We start from the raw sequence: 25,146 nt of genomic DNA, 5'->3' as shown, positions 1-25,146 counted from the left end.
AATTCCGAAAAAGAACTGTAAAACGTTTCCGCGTGACCTTGTGGAAATGAAATGAAAGGCATATTTTCTAGTTATTTGTTCCATTTACGCAAGCACCAATTATGATCCTGCGATTCTTCTGGCTTTATTAATTTCTACAAAAGCAAAACATCTTTACAGGAAACAAGCGTGATGAGACTTCTCCGTGACCCACTGATATTTTCCATTATTTTATGACAAAAAACTAAATGTCAGCTTTTTCAGCGACAATTGTTAAATAATGACAAACACTCTTGCTGTCAAGAACAAACTGCTAAATCTTCAGAACTAATAAAGAGCGCATGTTTCAGAAAAAAGACATCATTTTGTTTTGTGTTATTTCAAACTTAATTGAGTCATAAATGTAACTATGGAAACACCAACAGAACAACGATTTTTAACAAAACTAATAAGTTGAGCTTTCCGTCATATTCAGTAGCAGTATTTGCGTAACATATTTGCTTAGCTGCAGCACTGATTACTCTTAAAACTAAGGACATATGATACGGGTACCAATATAATCGTAACAGGCATAAAAAGTAGTGACAAACTCAATAAGAAAACGTGAAACGCCAAGCAAAAATCTGTTGTTGTTATCATTATGATTGATCTTTCGCATGATATAAATATATTACTTTGACAGATAATGTTTTGCACACTTAACTTCAAATTTAATAATGTTCATATAAACATAATAACAGTTTCTCTGAATTAAATTATTGTAAAATGTATAGAGAATCTTAGGTCTACTTATCAACTGGTTAAGTGTAAGGTCTAAGTCTATACATAGTATTTTGACTTTGTAATAGTTTGTGAATTCTAAATATAACTCTGATTACTTTAATTGTTTTATGACTACTCCTTCTGCATAGTACAGATACTGTTAATGATAGACTTGTTGTCTTTAAAGATATCCAGTACCCATCTTTCACTAAAATATTTAGTTTAAATATAGAAAATCCTCTTTAGATATATCTAACTATGCTAACTATATAAATTAATGGTGCATGCAGAGTCATATTCACAATGAAATGTAAGGTAGTTACAGTCGTCTCCAGTGTTTTAGTTGTAGTACACATTCATACTATGTTTAGTTAAACAAATTTGTTTCATTTTATGTTTACATAAACTACATAAAGAAACTGTTCATATTTTTCTAATATTAACTTTGGGTTTAGTATACTATTATGGATAAACATTTTCGTTTCCAATTTATTCGCGATACCCCTCTGATTGATTATACATAATCCGTTTCAATAATGCCCATCAAGTGCATATACACCACTCTTGTAAAGCCACTTTACATTTCTGTAAATAGTAACCAAACTGCATCAGACTGAATCATGTAACACAATGCCATGTCAATTACCGAAAGAGGACACAATTACCGGTTATTGGACCACCATGGACATGTGTCGTCATTTTGAAGTCATTTACGGTGTGTCGCTGTGTTAAAAATTAGGAAATAAGTTATATTGATATTTTATATTCGTTAAATGATTTAAACTATCGTAACTCTGTTTAGGCATACAATAAACAGGCTATTCAACGTTAGTTGGTATTGGCACCTTTATGCCTGTTGCCTCCATATTGCAGTAAGATATCTGATTGATGTATATTCCACGTGTCATATTTTCCAGTTAGTTATGTTTAAGTGGTTCCTATAAACACGGAAACTGCACATATAACTATACCTCTTATAGAATTAAAGATTCCGCATAAGCAGTTTCTGTTGAATTAAACGTCGCACAGACACAATTATAGGTCATATGGCAACTTTTCAGCTTTAATAGTGGAGGAAAACTACCGGTGCCTCTCTGTGCATTATTTCATCACGAGCGGGCACCTGAGTAGAACCACAGACCTTTCATAAGCCAGCTAGATGTCGTCCTCACATGAAGAATTCAACGCCCCGATTGAGTCTCAACCCACATCGGTGAGGGGCAAGTGATTTGACTTCAGCGACCTTAACCACTCGGCAACAGATGTTCCACGCATAAGCAAAATCTGAAATGTAGACACAATTACGTAAATAGATCAAATGAAAACATATCAATATTGAAAATGCATGACAAGACAGCGCCAATGAACGAAACATCTTGTATTTTCTTTTAATTATCAAAATTATGTTAAATAGGTTTTTCAAACAATCTGTTACACTATGTGTTCTTTTCTAACTGATATCCTTAAAACAAATTGAAATCAGTCAATAATTTACGTGAGTCTCTAGATTGATCAAAGCTTACAATATTTGCAGTTAACTAGTTGCATGCCACCATATTGTTTAAAAATTTGGTAAAATGGTTTTGTTTAAAATTTAGGAAAATCATTAAGCACTTGCAAATCTTTGCATACGTTTGTCCTCTAAACTAATATGTTCAAGGTCAAATTAGGATATTCTTTAATTGAAGACAATATTTCTTCTGATAACAATTTCAATATCAATTAAGTAAAGCAATTTGATTGGTTTAGCCGATACGTTCAAACATTGATAAGGCAGTTGTTTATATTCTTTTGTATTCACACGCTTTTCTAACAACTTTGCACATCAATGAGATTCATTAGCAATTGTGTGTGAAAACTTATTTCTTCATATCAATTCCTGTACCATCATCATAGCTTCGTTTCAAAATTTAACAAAATGTTGTTTTTGAAATCGTTAGTGCGGAGAATGGAAAGAGCGATGCTAAAACAGGTTTACTTCAGTTGGAATTATACGGATTACCTTTTTTTCTGGTATTCATGCGTATATTTAACATAAAGCCCCATTCAACATGTGCGTGATCCTACATGGTTTGCACATGCATAAACACCAAAAAACAACGTAATTTAATCTTATAGAAAACAAAAAAATAGTAAAAATAGAAGACTGTGGTGACGCATGTATTTCCCCACTCCTTCAGGCATTTTGCAATATCATTTGCATTTGAATATCATAAAATATCTGTCTTGGAGCATTTCTGCCTCTTTTAGTTACTACTGAAATGTTTTGTTCATATGGATTTGCCTTTTTAGGTAACATATCAATGAAGTAGCATTGATGCGTTCTGAAAGATCAATGCATGTGTGAAACTGCACAAGTGATGCTTAATGAACTTCTCTGTAAAGCACAAAAACGCTCCATCATTAAGGATAAAATCCGAAAGCCACGTTAGAATCTGATCTGAAAATAGCATCTCCGAAAAGCTGCAGATATTTCGTTAATTTGTGTAAAATGATTACTTTACGATAACACGATACGACAGCAAGAAAACACAATGCGACAACACCATGTAAGAGCAAGTTAAGCAGAGGTCAAATTCAGTAATATTTTTCTACTGGCTTAAATTAGCTAGTACCTTTTTTGGGGTCACATGCTAAGAGAAAAAGCTGCTATCAAAAGTTAAACAATGATATTTCATTCTTTTATAAATATTTTACTGTCCGAAACTTACTAAATGGTTTATCTCTGAAAGTAACAAGTCACAAACAAATTTCTTTTCTACTACATAAAATAACTAATGCCCTTTTATCCACTTACCGCCTACCAAGTTCATCTCTTGCAAATCATCCAAGACAATTGTTTTGTTTTTGTTGGGTTCAACGTCGCACCGACACAATTATAGGTCACACGGCGACTTTCCAGCCCTGGTGGTGGAGGAAGACCCCAGGTTCCCCTCTGTGCATTATTTCACCACGAAGTCAGCGACCTTAACCACTCGGCCACGAAGGCCCCCAAATCATCCAAGAAGTACCATTGTGGCTTATACCCACATATACGCACATATTTACACTTTACAGTAGCTTGCTACAAACTAAGTGGTTTGCTGTCATTCCATGAGTATCAGAAAATATTCATCTTCCGATAAATACAGTTCCTGGTTTTTTTTTATCTAAATTATCGTTAGATTAAGTGAAAAAAGCATAATAGTAGTCTCTTTTCAGTTTTGATCTTCGTAGCCAGAAAGTTACCTTTTGCACTAACTTAATGTTCTTTCTGAAAGCTTGGTGTCCAATTTCAAAATAAATGTTCGGAAGACGCTATTGTGTTCATGTTTTGTGTGTGTGTGTGTGTGTGTGTGTGTGAATGACGTAAAATTCCGCTGGCAATCTCGCGGAACGGGCATTTTATAACTTTCTTTTACTGGATGTATGCGCAGGTAAGAATATCTGGCTCGAAAGTAATTGTTTAGGCGGTAACGGGACTTTGCCAAGTTACCACGTAAAGAGTTACCCGAGAACCGGATACTCCCATCCGTTCCTTCAGCTAGTGATATAATCTTTTTCTTGCATGCCATATTCAACAAATAATAGTAGAAATAAAGATTTTATTCATAGCCGTTTTTTCTTAAAGTAGCGCATTTAAACAAAGCGCGGTAAATCAACCTCCGTAAACAGGAAAGCCGTCAACGTCGTTACATTTCAAACATTTATAAAAATATTTGGTTTGTTTCATCATTAGCAGCGTAACGTTGTGTTCTTTTTTTTTTTTTTTTTTATATATATAAAATAACATTTTTCAATCGTGAAATATACTTTAATGAACAAAGAGGTATTGATTTTTATCTCGGTCTATGTAATAAGATATAAATTACTGAATAAAATCTTTACATAGATGTAGCTCTTTATTCGTATTCTAAAGCAAGAGAATCATCTTACTTCCGGTGTTTTCCAGCACCAGTGAAATCACTGCAAACCCAAGTCCGGTATGGAAGAATTAATATTATTACACCAATAATGTTTTCATGAAAATAAACGCCATTTTCTTTCCATACAAAATATAAAGTGAATGTAAACTTTTGAAGACATTTGCTTCGTTTATATTACTGACTTGCTAAAATTAGCTAGTACATTCCAAGAACACGACCTGTTCTAAAATTTCATACGCATTGAGCTTGTCCATTTGTATAACACCATAAGATAACATGACAAGACGATGCGACAGTTCTGTATTGATGTCGCATTTTCGCTTCGAGATAATACAAGATTAAAAGATTATTTTTGACTATTGGAAGGACTTTTTATGTCAAATTCCACGACAAACATTGCAGGAACAATTTTGTCAATGAGGGTTGAATGTTCTTTGACAGTAATCTATTTGTGTTTCAATATCTTCATAATACAGAATATTATATTCTGTTTAAACATATCACACAGTATCAGCCCGCCGTGTATAAAAATAAGTTAATATGTTATCACTAATACATTTTATTATGTTCCGTTGGCGTGCGCGCGGTTTATGTATCACATTTCGTTGTGTCGTCCTGGCGCACAGCCAAAAGCGAAATATAGTGTTTCGTTCTATCGCGTTTCATGTTTCGTTATGGCGCGTTGCTAGTTTCGTTTTGTCGCGTCGGCAGTAGAACGTTTTATGAACTTTTATTCTCGAAAAAGGTGTATTTCATTTTAAATTATACTGAGTGTTTCAGTCTATACATTTTTGAAACGGCCTTTTATGTCTGTAAACAAATAAAACAAAGTTGAAAATATAACGTAACAAAGTGATAACTATGGCAAATAAAATGTTTCATATATCATCAACATTTACCGAGGCTTACGACTGAGGTGATCTTTGTACGCAAATGTTTTACTGCCTTTTAAAATTGAAATATAAGCTTTCTGTTGTGTTAATTTTACGTTTGATATTGTGGCCTGGTGATCTAGTGGTTTAGTGACGCTTGACTGTCAATCCAGAGGACCGGGGTTAAAATCCCGGTCCAGGCACATACTCTTGACTGTCTCCCGCCTAAGAAGGCCAGAGATTCTTCCCGCGAAAGACGGCTTTGCTTGTATCGGTCCTACATACCAGGCACGTTAAAGAACCAGAGCTAAGAGCTAGGCTTACTTGCCGAACATGTCTGTATCAAAACGATTTCTCTCTTTATCTGTTCTGGGAACTTACTGCCTCTTCACTCTTCTGCCAATATAAAGCGCGTGTGTTCTCTCATCTAACGTATTTTCGTTGTCATATAAACCAAATTAATTTGGCTCTATAAGCAATCCGGAAGAAACAGCGGGTCATTAAATACGACACAATAGATTCATTTGAATAAGATTTAACATTTACCATCATTTATAAGCAAATGTATGTTAATGTACGATACAAAGTACATTATGAAAGAAACGTACTTTTATCATAGAGTACATTATATGATTATGTCCTGTTTTTATGTGTATAACACATCAAGCGTTACGGTCATCTGAGTACCGTTCTCTGGAAATGTGCCAAACAAGATGTCATTTTTGCGTATGTTAGTGCCTTCAATAGAACTACCGATATTTATCAAGACGGCTGAATGGCATTGTCGTACTTGTCTCGAGAGTTGATATATTATTAATGTTGGCGTCATGCGAAACAGGTGGTTTAGCGTGATTTAGATTTTCAGCAACCAGTAAGATTAAAGTTGACACGAACCTACAGATGAGCGAAACACTCGGGTTCTAATAGGTTTCATTTAGAATGGTGCACATTTATTATCATGATAAAAAAGTCTGTGACAAAATTACAGTTTAGACACACTTTTCAAGAAACAAGATTTGCTGATTTTTTTGTGATATTTTCTAACAGAAATCAATAACCTACTGAAATGATATCAATCCAACAAATGAAATATTTGCACAGATATGTTAATGTTTTGGCATTACATTACAATATGTATCATGAAATGAACGTAAAAATAGAAGGAAAACAACTTCAAAGTCAGAGAAAACACTTAACGCTACAGATTAAACACACAGAAGCACACTTGTTTGTAATAAGGTATTCACGTCTTCCAGTTGCAGAATTTCTCTCGGGAGACTTTGAATACTTTTCATCGGCAGTTATTTGTTGTTGTTTTTTTTTTTGCATTGAATACAATAATCTACATTCATTTAAGTGTCTGCATATGGCGACAATGACGTCATTTTGAACCGGCGTTTGATATTTATGGTACTTGCCACCTGTTTGCGAATCCTATATCCTAAGGACGGCCAGCACAAAATTATGCAATCTCGCCAGGCATATGTATGTTTTTGACAACACAGAAAATGACGTCACTCGACCTTCAGCTATTTCCAGAAGTAAATAAAATGAAAGTAGAAATGCTTAACTTGAAAACGAAAGCCGCATTTTGATTCGTAGATAGTCAGGGGTCACGCGCAGGGGTCACCCCGTCTAAATGTATGCGCGTGGACTTCTTTTTTTTTTTTTTTGCTATTTGGGGGCCAATTTTCAGCACTTTATTACGAATTGAAATCACCTGGGCTTTAGTACAGCATGTCAGCTTTTAATCTATGAAAAAATATTTGAGCTCTGGATAAACAGAAATCCCACAGGGGTCCGTAACGGACCAAGTGTACATTGATAATTTTGGAACTTCATCAAATCGCTCAAAATGTCATTTTTGATGTTGTCTGAGAGTGTCAGTATATGCCTCAGATGTAAGATATAACCGTATTTGAGAGCTGCAGACCTAGACATTTCAGAAATATTTTCAAAATAAGTTTCTTTTAATAAATGTTGTTTCTACGGAAGCGTGAAAGGGCCATCAGACGCTAATACGTTTTAGTATGTTAAGGCTGCGGAAAGGATATGTACATAGTCTCTGTTTAGATAGATCAGTGTAAAATAAGTTTTATTTCCAGTTAAAATCGACAATGTACCTTATCACTTTCTTGTTTAAATAGTCCGTCATTTCCTGCTACCGTACAACGACAATTGCAGTAACAAAACTGAGTTGACATTGTTACAGTTTATTCAAACATCAATATTTCTTTAAATTTACTAATTTCCCCCATATAATTCTCTTCAATTGATACTACACGCAACCGTGACATCATTAAAATAAAAATTCCTTCTGAAAATAAATGGTTTGTCTAGTTGGGGAAATAAGAGTCCAGAGAAGGCAGTTGTTTCAAGAGTCCGGTGTAACAGCCCAGGTTTTCCCCCAGTCAGTTGCTTTTTTCTTCCCCTCCCCACAAATTACTAAGATTTAGTGCATAAACGAGGGAGAAAAAAAGCTGGTTGCTTTTTTCCCTTGTTTATGCATAAAAACTAGGGGGGGGGGGGGGGGGGGGGGGGAGAATGACTGGTTGGTTCTTTCCCCTTAGTATGTATGTGCCTGCATGTGTGAATAATAGGCGATGAAGGGGGAAGAAACCGACTGGTTGGTTCTCTCCACCTTAGTATGTATGGATCTGCATGTGTGATTAATGTACAGTAAAGGGGGAAGAAGCTGACTAGTTGGTTCTTTCCCCCTAGTGTATATGTATCTACATGTGTGAATAATAGGCGGTAAAGGGGGAAGAAACTGACTGGTTGGTTCTTTCCCCACTAGTATGTACAAGTGTATATGTCTACATGTGTGAATAATAGGCAGTGAAGGGAGAAGAAACTGACTGGTTGATTCTTTCCCCCTGGTATGTACAAGTGTATGTTTCTACATGTGTGCATAATAGGCGGTAAAGGCGGAAGAAAATGACAGGTTGGTTCTCTCCACCTTAGTAGGTATGGATCTACATGTGTGATTAATGTACAGTAAAGGGGGAAGAAACTGACTAGTTGGTTCTTTCCCCCTAGTTTATATGTATCTACATGTGTAAATAATAGGCCGTGAAGGGGGAAGAAACTGACTGGTTGGTTCTTTCCACCCTAGTATGTACAAGTGTGTATGTCTACATGTGTAAATAACAGGCCGTGAAGGGGGAAGAAACTGACTGGTTGGTTCTTTACACCCTAGTATGTACAAGTGTATATGTATACAAGTGTAAATAATAGGCCGCGAACGGGGAAGAAACTGACTGGTTGGTTCTTTCCACCCTAGTATGTACAAGTGTATATGTCTACAAGTGTAAATAATAGGCCGTGAAGGGGGAAGAAACTGACTGGTTAGTTCTTTCCACCCTAGTATGTACAAGTGTATATGTCTACAAGTGTGAATAATAGGTAGTGAACGGAGAAGAAACTGACTGGTTGGTTCTTTCCCACTAGTGTGTTCTTTTTTCCCCTTTTTTGATGCACAAACACCAGTGGGGAAAAAACACACAGCAAACTTAATCATACCTAAAATAGAACATATTGCATCAACAGATGACCTCTTTTGTACATGTGGTTAGTAGGCCACATTTCAAGTCTACAGTGCCTCAGTCAGCAAACTAACATTAAGAGTAACATCATATTTACAAACCTGCCTTTGAATGCAGGACAAAAAAAAACAAAGACAAATATCAAACAGGGAGTGCCACGCACCAAAAGCGTAGCATCCTCAAAACGAACCCCCCTGCACGCAAACGCGTGCACCACACACACACTCAAAGCTTACACATCAGGACAAAACGAACAACACACACACACTCAAAGCCAACACATAAGGACAAGACGAACAATAAGCATACACACACGCGCACACACAAAGTCAACACACAAAGACAAAACGAACAAACAAAGGAACACAGTGGGGCACCGCCTTGGAACGGTCAGTGGCAGAAACACCACTGTGGAGCTTAAACCGGTTTATGGTGCGCACCCAACCTCACTCTTACCCCCACCATGTTCCAAAGACATGGGACAGTGTAAATAAAAGTAATCCCCTCCAGGTGAGTCTCTAACACACGTAATGGAAACAAAAAGGCATGGCATGTAAAACACAAAAATGCTCGTGTATAAATATATAAAAAGCAAACCTTAAGAACCAAAAACGTATGTACTCAATGCCTTTTCAGAAGACAGAGCAACAAGAGAAACACCCTTAAGGGCCCGACGAAACAGACCAGAAGACAAATATCAAAACAGTTCAGCCCTGGTAGAATTTAAAAACTGCTCATCATAGAGTCCTCCCCATCTTCCGTCAGACGCAATCAAAGAGGGAAGCGTAGTGTCCAACTGTAAACGGGTTGAACACTAAACATGCGGTATGTCTCAAAACAGTTGGGTCGAACCTCTTTTAATAAAACGTTTGATATCTTTTCAAATACATTTGGAAAATTACCATGACCCAAGATCTTAGAAGTTTGTAAACCACATCCCCATAAAAAACGGGTTTAGAAATACCTTCTCGCAGAAGTGTCTTTAAATTACTATTGAATTTTAAAACTAAATCGGGATTACGATAATAAAAATTTAGTAAAATATTTACGCAATTTGTAATAAACGGTAGCCTTGCTGAAGAAGTTATACTTGTAATATATTGATTTCGTTCATTGAAATGCTTGACATGACTACACGCTCTGGCAAACCGAATTAATTGAGAAATATATACCCCATAAGATGTAGCCTGAGGTACACCCCCATCCAAATGGGGAAAATTTACAATACTAAAATTAAAATCATCCCTCTTGTCATAAATTTTGGTATGTATAATATTGTCATAAATAGAGAGATGTAAATCTAAAAATGAAGCATCAGTATCCGAATTGTTAGTTTTAATTAACTGAAGCTCCCTAGGATAAATAGTACCCACCAAATGACCAAAAAACGGATTATCCATATTAAGAATATCATCCAGATAGCGTGATGTATTACTAAATGCAGTTATTATATCTGCTTGCGTATCTGGAGAAAGGCTCAACATAAAGTCTCTTTCATAACAATATAAAAACAAATCTGCGACAAGGGGTGCACAATTTGTTCCCATGGGAATACCAACAACTTGTCTAAAAACTGCATTCCCAAACCTGATGTAAATGTTGTTCAATAAAAACGAAAGGGCTTTACAAACTTCGTCACAGGTCCACATAGTATAATGTTAAATAATATTGCTAGTAAAAAAAGCTTTATCAAAATTGCAAGCGATAAATGTAGCATTCTCTCTGGCAAAAGTCTTTTGAATTAGGGCAGTTAATTTATCATTTATTAAGTTATGTGGTAAAGTGGTATACAAAGTAGAAAAATCGTATGTACTGACTGTAGATACCTTGTAATTATTAATTTTCAATTTATCCAGGATTTCGCCAGAATTTTTAGTCGACCAAAATAAGTGTTTACCAGAGTTTTCGTATACTTTATCGCAGTATCTTTCCACGTGGGCTTTCACAGCAGTTAGACATGATGTTAATAGTTTTGAAATATTTGTAGTTGTACAAGAGCTTGAATTAGCGATAAAGCGAGCTTTATATGGTTGTTTATGCAATTTAGGAATCCAGTGCATGGTCGGTAGTTTAATTTGTTGATCGTCTATACGAACTTTTAAATTAGAAACTTCATTGATGTGATCAGTAACCAATTTGTTTTCAACAGAAGGACTCAATGTATAAGTTTTAGTGCTATTTAGTTCGTTTTGTAAAACATTAATATAATCCAGGCGTCAAATGATGATAATATTGTTGGCCGCCTTGTCTGCTGGAACTAAGACATACTTAGAATGAAATTCTTGGATTTTCTTTTTGAAATGTCTTAAAGTAAACTTGGGTTTTGGTGGAAGTAGGTTAAGACGTTAATGCATTGAGATCAGCGTTCTCACGACGACACCATTTAACACAGAAGGTTTCAATGGATTCTGCAATGTGACCACGACAAGCATTAAAATCAATAGTTGAAGAAATTCTATATTTAGGTCCTTTAAAAAATAAATTACGAATACGTTTGTCTTTAATAATATCAAAATTACCAATGATGACATGACCTGCATCTGAAAAGCAAAATTTTGAGTTTTTACATTCGCAGGAAGAAGGAGTATTTGTTTGAACATCTAAGTCGGAAACAATTTTATTGTAATTGAAAATAACATTTCTTACAGGGTTTTATATTTATAACAGATAATAGGAACTTCGGAGTTTCTGAAATATTTAGGCACAGAATCAATGACACGTTTATCCCGAAATATACTAGGTACATCGATGAAGTCAATACCTTTGTTCATGAAATATATTTTAAGAAAATGTCTCTCATGGTCAGATTGGATGTCAATATGTGGACGGAGAACATGTTGTGTGTAACTTTGAATAAGATATGATACAGTGTAAAACGGATCTGTTTGAATAACATACTGGTCCGCTTCCTCGTCCAGCTTTTTAAGAGACTGTACAGATAAAGATGAAAGACGAGAAAGCATTGAATGTCTACCAGAGTTTGAAAGAATTAAATCGAGGTCACCAACAGATATATTGACTTTAGATTTGCGTTTAACATTACCATTTCTTCTAATTCCATGAGACCTGGATTTACGTTTCCTAATATTTAAAATAGAAAAGATATCGATATCAGGTTTTTTAGAGATATTACCTTCCTGATAAATATTATCATTTAAGCCAAACGGAAACGGTGACTGTAAATTTTTAATCCATTTGAATTCTGCTACATATCTGGCTTTAATTTTAAAACTAGATGTGGAATTAGTATCATATACGATTTGCTCTACTGGTTGTATTGTTACCTGATCAAATGTATGGCCAGATTTACGAAAGTGTTGGTATAAAAATGTAGTAAACTTGTTCCGACTACGCATTTTGTATGAATGTTCACGGAAACGAATTTTTAAAGAACGCCCTGTTTGGCCAACATATTGAATACCACAATTGGGTGCGTTTCAAGTCAGTACATATATCATGTGGGACGTATTTCAATCAACGTCAGAATTAAGTACCACAATAAAAGTTCTGCCGTTAACGTTTGAGGTAATTGTAGACCTGTGCGATAAATGATTGCAACAACCGCACCTCTTAGAATTGCATTTGTTAATAGAACGGTACTCTCTGCATCTCTGTGGAAAATTTGTGTTTAATTATATATTTTTTCAGTATAGTAGAAGTTAAAGGTGATAGACAAATACGTAGATTATTACGAAAAACAGCTGGATAGTTTAAACTAGTACGTGGAATATAAACTGATTGAACAGAATGTAGCTTAAGTGGAGAAAGACTGATCGATGGTGTATGTCTTAAAAAAGTACTGTTATCGTTAGGCAGATGAACAGAAGATGCAGAATGTAACCGAAGAGGTGAAAGAATTAATTTCGGTACTCTATTATATATACTCATGAAATGTAATATTTGTAATACCATTCTGTGAAAAGTGGCGTTCGGGTAGATCAGTCATCAGTTTCAATTCGTTAAGTGAAAATGTTAAGCGCCAGTTAAAAAGGCACTGGAGGTCCCAGAATACAAAAGGACGGGATAACTAGCATGGACCCGAATGTCAGTGAACACAAAACCTTCAACGCGGTATAAGATACTTCTTATCTTGACAGGGGCTGAGAGTTTAGAACGAATAACAATCCCTGAAGGATGAAAATATAACAACATTGATTGAATGTACGGGGAGACTTTTTACGGCCGCCACACGGCACAAACAACACATTTGTGCGCATAAAAACAAAGACAAATATCAAACAGGGAGTGCCACGCACCAAAAGCGCAGCCTCCTCAAAACGAACCCTCCAGCACGCAAACGCGTGCACCACACACACACTCAAAGCTTACACATCAGGACTAAACAAAGAACACACACACACACTCAAAGCCAACACATAAGGACAAGACGAACAATAAGCATACACACACGCGCGCACACAAAAACAAAGAAAAATATCAAACAGGGAATGCCATGCACCAAAAGCGCAGCCTCCTCAAAACGACCCCCCAGCACGCAAACGCGTGCACCACACACACACACACACACTCAAAGCTTACACATCAGGACAAAACGAACAACACACACACACACACACACACTCAAAGCCAACACATAAGGACAAGACGAATAAAAAGCATACACACTCGCGCGCAAACAAAGTCAACACACAAGGACAAAACGAACAAACAAAGGAACACAGTGGGGCACCGCCTTGGAACGGTCAGTGGCAAAAACACCACTGGGGAGCTTAAACCGGTTTATGGTGCGCACCCAACCTCACTCTTACCCCCACCATGTTCCAAAGACATGGGACAGTGTAAATAAAAGTAATCCCCTCCAGGTGAATCTCTAACACACGTAATGGAAACAAAAAGGCATGGCATGTAAAACACAAAAATGCTCGTGTATAAATATATAAAAAGCAAACCTTAAGAACCGAAAACGTATGTACTCAATGCCTTTTCAGAAGACAGAGCAAAGTCACAGTATTATTCATTTTATAAATATTTATACATAAGGGCCAAAGAACCAGCCTCTCAGTTCTTTACCACTTCCCAGTTTATCGTTAAGGCAGATATACATATATATTATTAATAGGAAGAAATAATCAATTATTCAGTTTCTTCCCCCCTTCATATTGTATCTTTCAGATAAGCATATACAAAATGTACATGTTGGAAAGAACCAACTGGTCAGTTTCATCACCTTTCATTGTGTATTATTCAGACATGTAGATATACACATACCAGGGGGGAAAGAACCAACTAGTCAATTTCTTCTCCTTCACCGTGTATTATTCAGACATGCAGATATACACATGCAAGGGATAAAAGAACCAACTAGTCAATTTCTTCTCCTTCACCGTGTATTATTAGACATGCAGATATACACATATCAGCGGGGAAAGAACCAACTAGTCAATTCCTTCCCCCCTTCACCGTGTATTTTTTTTGTTGGATTTAACGTCGCACCGACACATGATAGGTCATATGGCGACTTTCCAGCTTTAATGGTGGAGGAGGACCCAAGGTGCCCCTCCGTGCATTATTTCATCACGAGCGGCGGACACCTGGGTAGAACCACCGACCTTGCGTAAGACAGGCAGATATACATACCAGGGGGGAAAGAGCCAACTAGTCAGTTTCTTCCCCCTTCACCATGTGTTATTAAGACATGCAGATATACACATACCAGGGGAGAAAAAACCAACTAGTCAATTTCTTGCCCCTTCTCTGTGTGTTATTAAGACATGCAGACATACAGATATACACATACCAGGGGTGGGGTGGGTGGGAAACCAACAAGTCAATTTCTTGCCCCTTCATCGTGTGTTATTAAGACATGCAGATATACACATACCAGGGGGGAAATCAAACTAGTCAGTTTCTTCCCCCTTCACCGAGTGTTATTAAGACATGCAGATATACACATACCAGGGGGAAAGAACCAACTAGTCAGTTTCTTCCCCCTTCACCGTGTATTATTCAGGCATGCAGATATACACATACCAGGGGGGAAAAAACCAACTAGTCAATTTCTTCCCCCTTCACCATGTGTTATTAAGACATGCAGACATACACATACCAGGGGGAAAGAACCAACTAGTCAGTTTCTTCCCCCTTCACCGTGTATTATTCAGACATGCAGACTTACACATACCAGGGGCGAAAAAACAACTAGTCCATTTCTTCCCCCTTCACCGTGTATTATTTATTATTTATTAAAAGAGGTTAAGACCCAACTGTTTTGAGACATACCGCATGTTTAGTGTTCAACCCGTTTACAGTTGGACACTACGCTTCCCTCTTTGATTGCGTCTGACGGAAGAGGGGGAGGACTCTATGATAAGCAGTTATTAAATCCTACCAGGACTGAACTGTTTGAAATTTGTCTTCTGGCCTGTTTCGTCAGGCCCTTAAGGGTGTTTCTCTTGTTGCTCTGTCTTCTGAAAAGGCACATACGTTTTTGGTTCTTAAGGTTTGTTTTTTATATATTTATACACGAGCATTTTTGTGTTTTACATGCCATGCCTTTTTGTTTCCATTACGTGTGTAAGAGATTCACCTGGAGGGGATTACTTTTATTTACACTGTCCCATGTCTTTGGAACATGGTGGGGGTAAGAGTGAGGTTAGGTGCACCATAAACCGGTTTAAGCTCCCCAGTGGTGTTTTTGCCACAGACCGTTCCCAGGCGGTGCCCCACTGTGTTCCTTTGTTTGTTCGTTTCGTCTTATGTGTTGGCTTTATGTGCGTGTGTGTTGTTCGTTTTGTCCTTATGTGTTGGCTTTGGGTGTGTGTGTGTGTGTGTGTGTGTGTGTGTGTGTGTGTGTGTGTGTGTATGTGTGTGTAGTGCACGCGTCTGCGTGCTGGGAGTTTCGTTTTGAGGAGGCTACGTTATTCGTGCGTGGCATTCCCTGTTTGATATTTTTCTTTGTTTTTTAGACATGCAGATATACGAATACCAGGGGGGAAAGAACCAACTAGTCAGTTTCTTCCCCCTTCACCGTGTGATATTAAGACATGCAGATACATATATACCAGGGGGGAAAGAACCAACTAGTCAGTTTCTTGCCCCTTCACCGTTTGTTAATAAGACATGCAGACATACACATACCAGGGGGAAAGAACCAACTAGTCAGTTTCCTCCCCCTTCACCGTGTATTATTCAGATATGCAGATATACACATACCGCGGGGAGGGGGGAACTAACAAGTCAATTTCTTCCCCCTTCGCCGTGTGTTATTAAGACATGCAGACATACACATACCAGGGGGAAATAACCAACTAGTCAGTTTCTTCCCCCTTCACCGTGTATTATTCAGACATGCAGATATACACATACCAGGGGCGAAAAAACAGTTAGTCAATTTCTTCCCCATTCACCGTGTATTACTCAGACATGCAGATACATAAAAGGGGGAAAAGAACCACTTAGTCAGTTTCTTCTGCAACCGGTTTTTTTTCCTCCCTTGTTAATGCACAAGCAGTTGTTTTTTTACTCCCTTGTTTATGCACAAAAACTAGGGTAAAAAAAAAAACAACCAGGGGCAGAATAAAAACCAGTTGGTTTTTTCTCCCTAGTTAATGCACAAAACCTTAGTGGGGAAAAAGCAACCAGCGGCGAGAGGTGGGAGGGGGGCAGGGGATGGGAGAAAAAACAAACAGTTGTTTTTTTCTCCCTCGTTAATGCACAAAAACTAAGGGGGGTAGGAAACACCCAGGAGGGGGCGGGGGAATCAACCGGTTGTTTTTTTATGCCCCCGAAGGGAGGCATATAGTTTTTGAACCGTCTATCATTCTGTCAGTCTGTCGGTCTGTCCGCAATTTTCGTGTCCGGTCCATATCTTTGTCATCGATGGATGGATTTTCAAATAACTTGGCATGAATGTGTACCACAGTAAGATGACGTGTCGCGCGTAAGACCCAGGTCCGTAGCTCAAAGGTCAATGTCACACTTAGACGTTAAATGTCATTTTTCATGATAGTGCATTCGTGTCCTGTCCATATCTTTGTCATCCATGAATGGATTTTCAAATAACTTGGCATGAATGTGTACCACAGTAAGACGACGTGTCGCGCGCAAGACCCAGATCCGTAGCTCAAAGGTCAAGGTCACACTTAGACGTTAAAGGTCATATTTCATGATAGTGCATTGATGGGCGTGTCCGGTCCATATCTTTGTCATTCATGCATGGATTTTAAAATTACTGGGCATGAATGTGTACCACAGTAAGACGACGTGTCGCGCGCAAGACCCAGGTCCGTAGGTCAAAGGTCCTAAACTCTAACATCGGCCATAACTATTCATTCAAAGTGCCATCGGGGGCATGTGTCATCCTATGGAGACAGCTCTTGTTCTTCCTTGTTTATGCAGAAAAACTTAGCTATTAGGGGGAAAAGCATCCGGGGGGGGGGGGGAAAGAGAAAAAAACAACTGGTTGTTTTTTTCTCCCTTCTTTATGCACAAAAACAAGGGGGGTGGGGAATCAAACAGGGATGGGGGTGGGGGGAACCAACCAGTTGATTTTTTCCCCGGGGAAAGAATCAACCGGTTGGATTTTTCCCCTGGGAAGAAATCAACCGGTCATTTTTTTCCCCGGGGAAAAACTGACTGGGGAAAAATCTGACCGTTACACCGGTGTTTGAAAATGTAGTATATGTAAACGATACACTCCAATGAGATTGGCCACAAATAAGCACAGAATGTTTGGCAAAATTCCTCCGCGATACCCATTTTGCAAATTACATCACTTCATAACTTCGATCAATTTAGTCTTCTTCTGGTGAATATCACATCATATTCAATGGATTCAGTGCTGTTATATTTTCTGGTCCTTTGAGATCATGGAGTCTATTTAATATATGTGTAATAGAGGGGGCGTGAGAGGTGTTGCACATTTCATTACCTCTCATGAACAGACTCAATCAAACCGAGTCTGCTATTACTCTGCTTGGTTGCATTCTATGCTTCCGAATGATCTTTTTACAGATTTTATTATCACGAGTCAACAATTGTTTTAACATAATGTCAAAGTTCATTGAGTTTTTACTTCAGTAAGTCTATATTTCTACAGGTACTTTGTCTTACACATACACTGTTGCAAATGTCTAAATTTATTATGATTACATCTCTAGAACATCCACTCACTTCATAGTTGTTTGAAACTTTATCATCAAGCAGTCATTTTCAAAAGAAACAACTCACAGCTGAAAAACAAAACAAATAAATTTACAAAAATACATAGATTTTGAAATGAAAATATGTCTTTATCTGCTTTTTACAAATAACATAAAAAGCATGCTAATGGTCATTTACAACTAAAATCAGGGCTTTTTCCATTATAAATCTACCTCCAATAGAAGGAGGTAATCCCAAAGAAAGTATGTTTCTTCCCAAGTCTGAATATTATGAAATTCCCAAATGTGTTACCTTATATGGGTGTTTGATGTTTTAAAATGGTTTTGAAAATTTGTATATATCTATATTTAGGTAATTACAACAACATTTATAGTGTTGCTCAATTACTGAAATGTAATCCATTAATATTTTACACAAAAAATATCTTTAAATAGATTTTGGTAGATTCTAATTTGGATAATTTCCACATTAGACAATTTCTGAGAGCATTTTCCCAATTCCACTGGTGTTGGTGCATGGTATTCCCAAAATGATGGAAAAATGCCTGTAAGTTTTATCTTGGTAAAATGATAAGAAATGTCTGTCCAATATTTAAGAAAATAACCTCTGTATGGTCTTTGAACTGTTGAATCTGTTGAAGGAAGTAAGCACATATCTTGCATAGCTTGAAATTTTTACATGTCATATTTAAACATAAAATATTATGAGACTCACCTGTATTGTAGTGTTATCCTTTAACACTGATCCTTAGTCAGTTGATACAAACTTCACTTATGGAGATAAACAGACAGATGACAGACTCGGATGTCTATCCACAGTTTAGACTCTTCTGTATTTTTCCCAAACAATGTCGCTATTCAGCAAATTTTAAACGTGGACTTGGTTTGAAGGGACACATCCAAGCATCACATGCCCATTTAGCATAAAATCTCTGACTGTCATTGTATCTATATACTAAAAATTTGCAAAATCCGAGTAGAAATCTAAATTCAGCATAATCCAGGAGTAAACTTAGATAAGCTCTTTGTGGTTTCCTAAATGAAGAGCATCAAGGGGAGGTAATAAAAATAGGAAAAAAATGCCCCAAATCATAAACTTTGGCCCAAATCTACAAGAATGTGTCTGAATGACCCACTACGATTTATGTTTCTTTTTGAAATATCATCTTCCCTTTATGCAAACAAATATACTTTTCTGCTGAGACCTGTGCACTTTTTAAGATGTAGAGCACAATATAAACATATGTTTTGCTCCATAAATATATCTTTTCTTGCAGATAATAGTCTAGATCATACAAGAATCAAATAAATATTTGGAAATATTAGTTTGGTATGAAACCTTGTTCATTTGCCTTTAAAATTTGCAAGTACGAAAATAAAGGACACTTTCTAGTACTTTCCAGATAACAAAATAGGCATGCACCCCTACTTTTTTGAAAATTAAGCAAGTTGGGGATTTGCATCCTCGTTTCCATGGTAGCCGGGACATATATTGAAAAAATGAAAAACAGGATTTTCTTAATTTTGCACCCTCTTCAAAAAAAATCGATTTAAAGGAAATCTGTGACTATGAGTTTCCAACTTTTTTTGGTTCTTACAGAGAATTGGTCTTAATAAGTATTTGGAAACTGTCATATGTAGATATAGTTGCTTTCGTCGATTATTCACAACTATGGTTTTATTTTTATGCCGATTTTCCGTACAACAGAAACTAAAAATATTGTCGGCCTAAGCGTTGTGAACAAAGCGTCAACGTTAGGGCTTGACAAAAATCTTCATCGGCAAATGTAATTTCAGTTACACGTTCTACAAATAAAAGTTATTTTGTAATCTGAACAATGATTTCGTATACATCAAATGAATGCAGTTTATTCTTTAGACGCACAATTACGTTCTAAAACTGTTACTTTTAGGTATTTCAGCTAGATACAATAGCATTGTTTCCAGATGTGTCATTCAACGAGCCTTATAAAAAGCATCAGTTTTGAAGTCTATTTTAATCTTGTTGGTGAGTATTTTTGTTTATGAATTAGTACAATCCTAGCAGTTTGAAACATTCCTTATGTCGTCTGCTTGGCGCAAAATGTAGTCTAACTGGCATTTTAAAAAAAATTCAGGAGAAGCAAAAAACTGATTTTTTCTTTTCTGGATAATCCTTTACATATCTACCTATTTAATTCAAAAAGGGTATAATCTGCTCATATTTTTAACATTTTCAGGAAATATCATAACTTAAGAGCATAAATAATAAACTAAAGCATTATGCAATTACACTAGTTATGCGCTTAAATTTTTAAACGCAAAAACTCAGTTAAGTGCACTTAACCAAGTTTTTGCATTCAACATTTTTGATTTAGGAGCAATATTCTGTACATGTATTAAGTTCTGGAAATACAATTTTTAATGTTTCCCTGATGGCATTTAATTTAATTTTTAAACCTTACTTATTTCTTTTGCAATATGTTTGCTCGAATGTGTAATACAATACCAATACTATTGTGATAATTTAATTAAATTTTATTTATGACACAACAGCAATTAATATGCATCATAGTTTGTACATATGAATAAACAATTTTAATAACAATTTTATATTAATTTGTTAGCGGTTTCAGAAATAGTAAAACTTAAAACAAAAGGAAAATGTTCAGGCATCTCTCACAATAATTATAGCTAGCTAGACTGTCCTTTTTACACATGATTGTTTCATTCTGTTAACGCTTTACTGTGATTTATAATTTCATTACCAATTTTAACAACTTGTTAAATTCTAAATAATAATTATGAAGCATAATTAGTGAAACAAGTTAGCAAATTCATATTCCTTTTTATTTACCCATCACCAAGAAAATCTGATCATACAAGACCACCAGTCCGCGTCACATAAGCGCAAACAACTTCAGTGTGAAACCAACATGGCCACAGAACAACCAAATGCGATTCTTGAAAATGTAGCACAGTGCAGTTTATTCGTGAGGTAAGGTTTTGTAGAAATCGTGGTAGACCGGTGGAATAATATTCCTCTTACAGAGCCCCATCAAATCTTTATACTTGTCAGGTAATAACTTTGGGCGACATGCTTCATTGTACAAGTACCTTGGTTTAGGCAGTTTAGTTTCTGTACTTGGATACAACTTGACCTCATGTTCATCACCATCAAAGTCATATTGTATTACAACACTGTCTGGCTTTTCAAAATCTAGCTCTATCCATCGTATTTGCATCAATTTTATTTTTCCCCATTTGTATCTTTATCAAGATTTTTAATTTTGGAAGCAATGTATTTAAAATCTAGGAAATCATTCAATGTCATTTCAGTCACATTGTATGTTTTTCTTCTACGAGCAATTTGAACAGTGGTAGCAAATTAAGAAGTAGTGTATAGAGAAATGTTTTTGCAGGCAGACTCAATTGTTGAATGAACAGAGTCATTCTCATTCTGCGTGTGGCCACGCTCTAGAAATATATGAGTAAGCTTTTGAAATCTAAGATGTTTCAGACTGTACCATAACATAGCAACAAAAATCTATTTCGGTTCTGGCCAGTGCAATTGTCTGAATATGTAGTAACTGTACTAACTCCATTTCCAGCCATTCTTTCAAGAAATTTAAAAACGCACGACGCAATTTCATTTGCCCTCCTGTTTGCTACAGTTTCGTTCCATATATAACAATAACCTTTATTATCACCTAAACTGTAAACAGTCAAATTGTAATTGTTTAATTTTCTTGCATAATAAAGCTGTGACTGGAATGATTTCGGAAGGGGAACTACCTGTTGTAGGTCAAAGCAAGCTGTAATATGCTTAGCATTAGATTCTGACAAGAATTTGTCACTAATTTTATTTTCTCTGGCTAAAACTTTATTTTTTAAATGAAGTTCATACTGCTCTTTGTCATTATCCCTAACATTTTTCTGTGAAAAGTAAATGTCACATTGGTCTTTAAGGGGATTTTGAAATGAAATATTAAATTTTGTATTAAAGATATACCTATATGTGTAGATAGACTGGGGAACAAGGTTTTCCTGGCATTTTTTGATATAAAGATCATACATTTTTGTGAGGTTTAAATTAGCCTCAATATATTCGTTTGTTGATGTTTTTTCGACAGTAATGGGACTCAACCCTAGGAAAACTGTTATATGCTCCTGAATATCCGTTAAAATTACTTGGGGATTTTTATTTGGCCGTTTTGCATGCTTGCCACATAAATCTGCCCTAATAATTCCACCAGTACATTTTTTTCCTAATGCTGAGGATATTACGGCTGATGTTATATCAAGTGGTTTGCAAACTTGCACTTTTTTATTTTCTATTCTTTTTCTAGGGATTTCATTGACAGTGTGTGCAATGAATTCTTTTTGTTTCTCATAACTCCCCGTTCCCCCAAAAATATGAAAAATGTTTTCTCTTTCTGTGTGGGAAAAATTTGTATGGCATTTGCGTTTGCAACCTGCTCCACATCCCCTCTTCAAAATTTTACTTTGTTTTATTTTCCCACTTGCGGTAACATAACTTTTACCAGAGTTTTTTCGACTTTTAATGACATTTCATTTCCATGAATTTTCATCACGTTTGCGCTTACGTGATTTTCTAGGTTTATCATTTATGTCTTGTTTATTATGATTAGAGGAAGAACACGAATTTGCTGGACTGTTTTCTTTGTCACTTTGTTCTTCAATAAGTATTGTAAATGTATTTTCAAGTATATTTTCTACATTTTCCAAACAGGCAGTTGAATCATCCATATTTTGCTGGTCAATAGTTTCCTCTATTAAACTGTCAAAATAAGAATTAATACTTGAATCATTGGAAACAGAACTAGAACTTGAAACATCTGACACTTCAATTTCAGGTTTCTGCTGAGCAAGTAACAGTTCATTTTCACTTAAGGGATCAAATCCGGAAAATTCAGATGATATATCAAAATCAGAGTCCCATGCTGAACACTGAATAGGGAGTTCATCTAAGAAAGTAACTCCACAAATTTCAAAAGTCATGTCCAATGTTTTGAAAATAGATGCAGTAAGGTGTTGAATGAAGAGGCAGAGTGCATCTAGCTTTTTGTGTTCAGTTAATGTTGCTTTCCCATCAGCAGAAAGCATTCCGAACTCACTGCGGCAGTGGGGATCAAAGAAATAATACTTGTCCCCGTCTTGCAATATAGCTGATGTATAGGAAGGAGTGTTTGTTCCTACTGTCATTATCAAACCTGTTGGGCTTGCTTTGAAAAGTGATTCTAAAGCTGTATGTATATCATAAAATGGCATTTCTGTATTTTTTCTGATAACTGTACCACCCAGTGGATTTGTGATACACAAAAGTCTGTTATTGATCACCTGTGGTAAATCAGTTATCATCAAATACTCTAGAGGAGGGTTTTCCTGTGCAATAGTTTGATACAGATTGTTCCCATCAACTAGTACTTCGTCTAGAACCAGCAGGATGGTTTACTTGACAAACATTGCGCAATGTTGCATAAGGAGTTGGCCATGCATTGTCGACCTCTACTCATATAAATGGGGGATCCTTGATGGTTGGATGCCGTGAGCCATCTGGAAAAATGTAAATATGCTTAGGATATGCAAACATAAATGTATAACTCTTCCTTTTTAATTAAGTTTTTTTTAATAAAGAAACTGACATTTTTAAGCTGAAAAATGAACAAGGTTGACACTGATTTGCCTGTATATGCAGAAGCATCCACTCTAGAAAATATTGTTTGATATTAAATTTTATGTGACAAGAAATAATAAAATATTGCAACATAAGTGTACAGCAGAACACCATTAATTATGTAAAATATCATCGATTTAAAACTTTCATATACAAATTTCTAAAATTTAGATTTATTTCACTTTATTTGTCCAGCATAAGAATTCCAGTTGTTCAGGATCTGCAGTTGCCAGGATCTGCAGTTGGCACTAAAAGTCTTTCTAAGTAAGTGATGATGTCACACTTAAGTTCATGACATCATCAATGATGTCATAACAGAACTTAAGTTAATTAAAAATTAATTAACTTAATTTTTTTACTTTGCACATTATTCATTTTGCAGTTTATAATGATATTACATTTCAATGGTTTATTTTACTGTAAAATTATGTTATTGTTTGTATAAAATAATTGCAAAAACTATATTAAGTGCATTTAGTACACTTTTTTTACACCAATTATTTAAAAAAAAAGAATAAATATTTAAATGCAAAAAGTAGGCTAAGTGCACTTAGTCTACTTATTGCCTTAACAACTGTCAATGACTACAGCAAGAAATAAAAGCAAAAACTATACTAAGTGTACTTTCTTATTTTTCAAAAAGAATACTTTAAGACATGAAATTTACAGGAAAACTTATTTAGAATAATGAAATGGGATATTTATTAGTCAAAGTTGCCAAAAAGTCAATTTTGATAAAAATGTCAGTTAGGTGACTTTTTGCGCCAAACAGACGATGTATTGATTTAATGAACACCCACCCCCACCTCTGTTATTTACATTAATATGGGGTTTTTTTTCACTGCGGATGCTCAGGCTGGTCTGGTTCTATGCTTGTCGCAAATGCAATATGTTGGTTTTCTCATGGTACGGCTCATTAATGGTGCATAAAGAGCTAATGTCAAGCAGTAACAGTTGTTTGTTAAAGAAAAACGTTTTATATTAGTACATATTCATATTGTGTTTTGTTAAATAAGTATTAAGTGTGTACTGTTTTAAACCTAATGTATTATACTATTAAAACTTACAACTTTGTCTAATTTTATGTTTGCATAAACTACGTACATGAACTAACTGTTTATTCTTTCAAATATAGACTTTCGGTTTAATATGCCGTTTGTGACCAAATTGCATAAGACTGAATCCTGTAACAATGGCAATTACCGGAAGAGGATACAATTACAGGTTATTGGATCATCACGGATATGTTTCGTCATTTTACGTCATTTTATTCTGTGTCGCTGC

Source organism: Mercenaria mercenaria, chromosome 2 (assembly GCF_021730395.1).
Source record: "Mercenaria mercenaria strain notata chromosome 2, MADL_Memer_1, whole genome shotgun sequence".
In the NCBI taxonomy this organism is placed as follows: domain Eukaryota; kingdom Metazoa; phylum Mollusca; class Bivalvia; order Venerida; family Veneridae; genus Mercenaria; species Mercenaria mercenaria.
Note: the sequence above shows the minus strand (reverse complement) of the source record.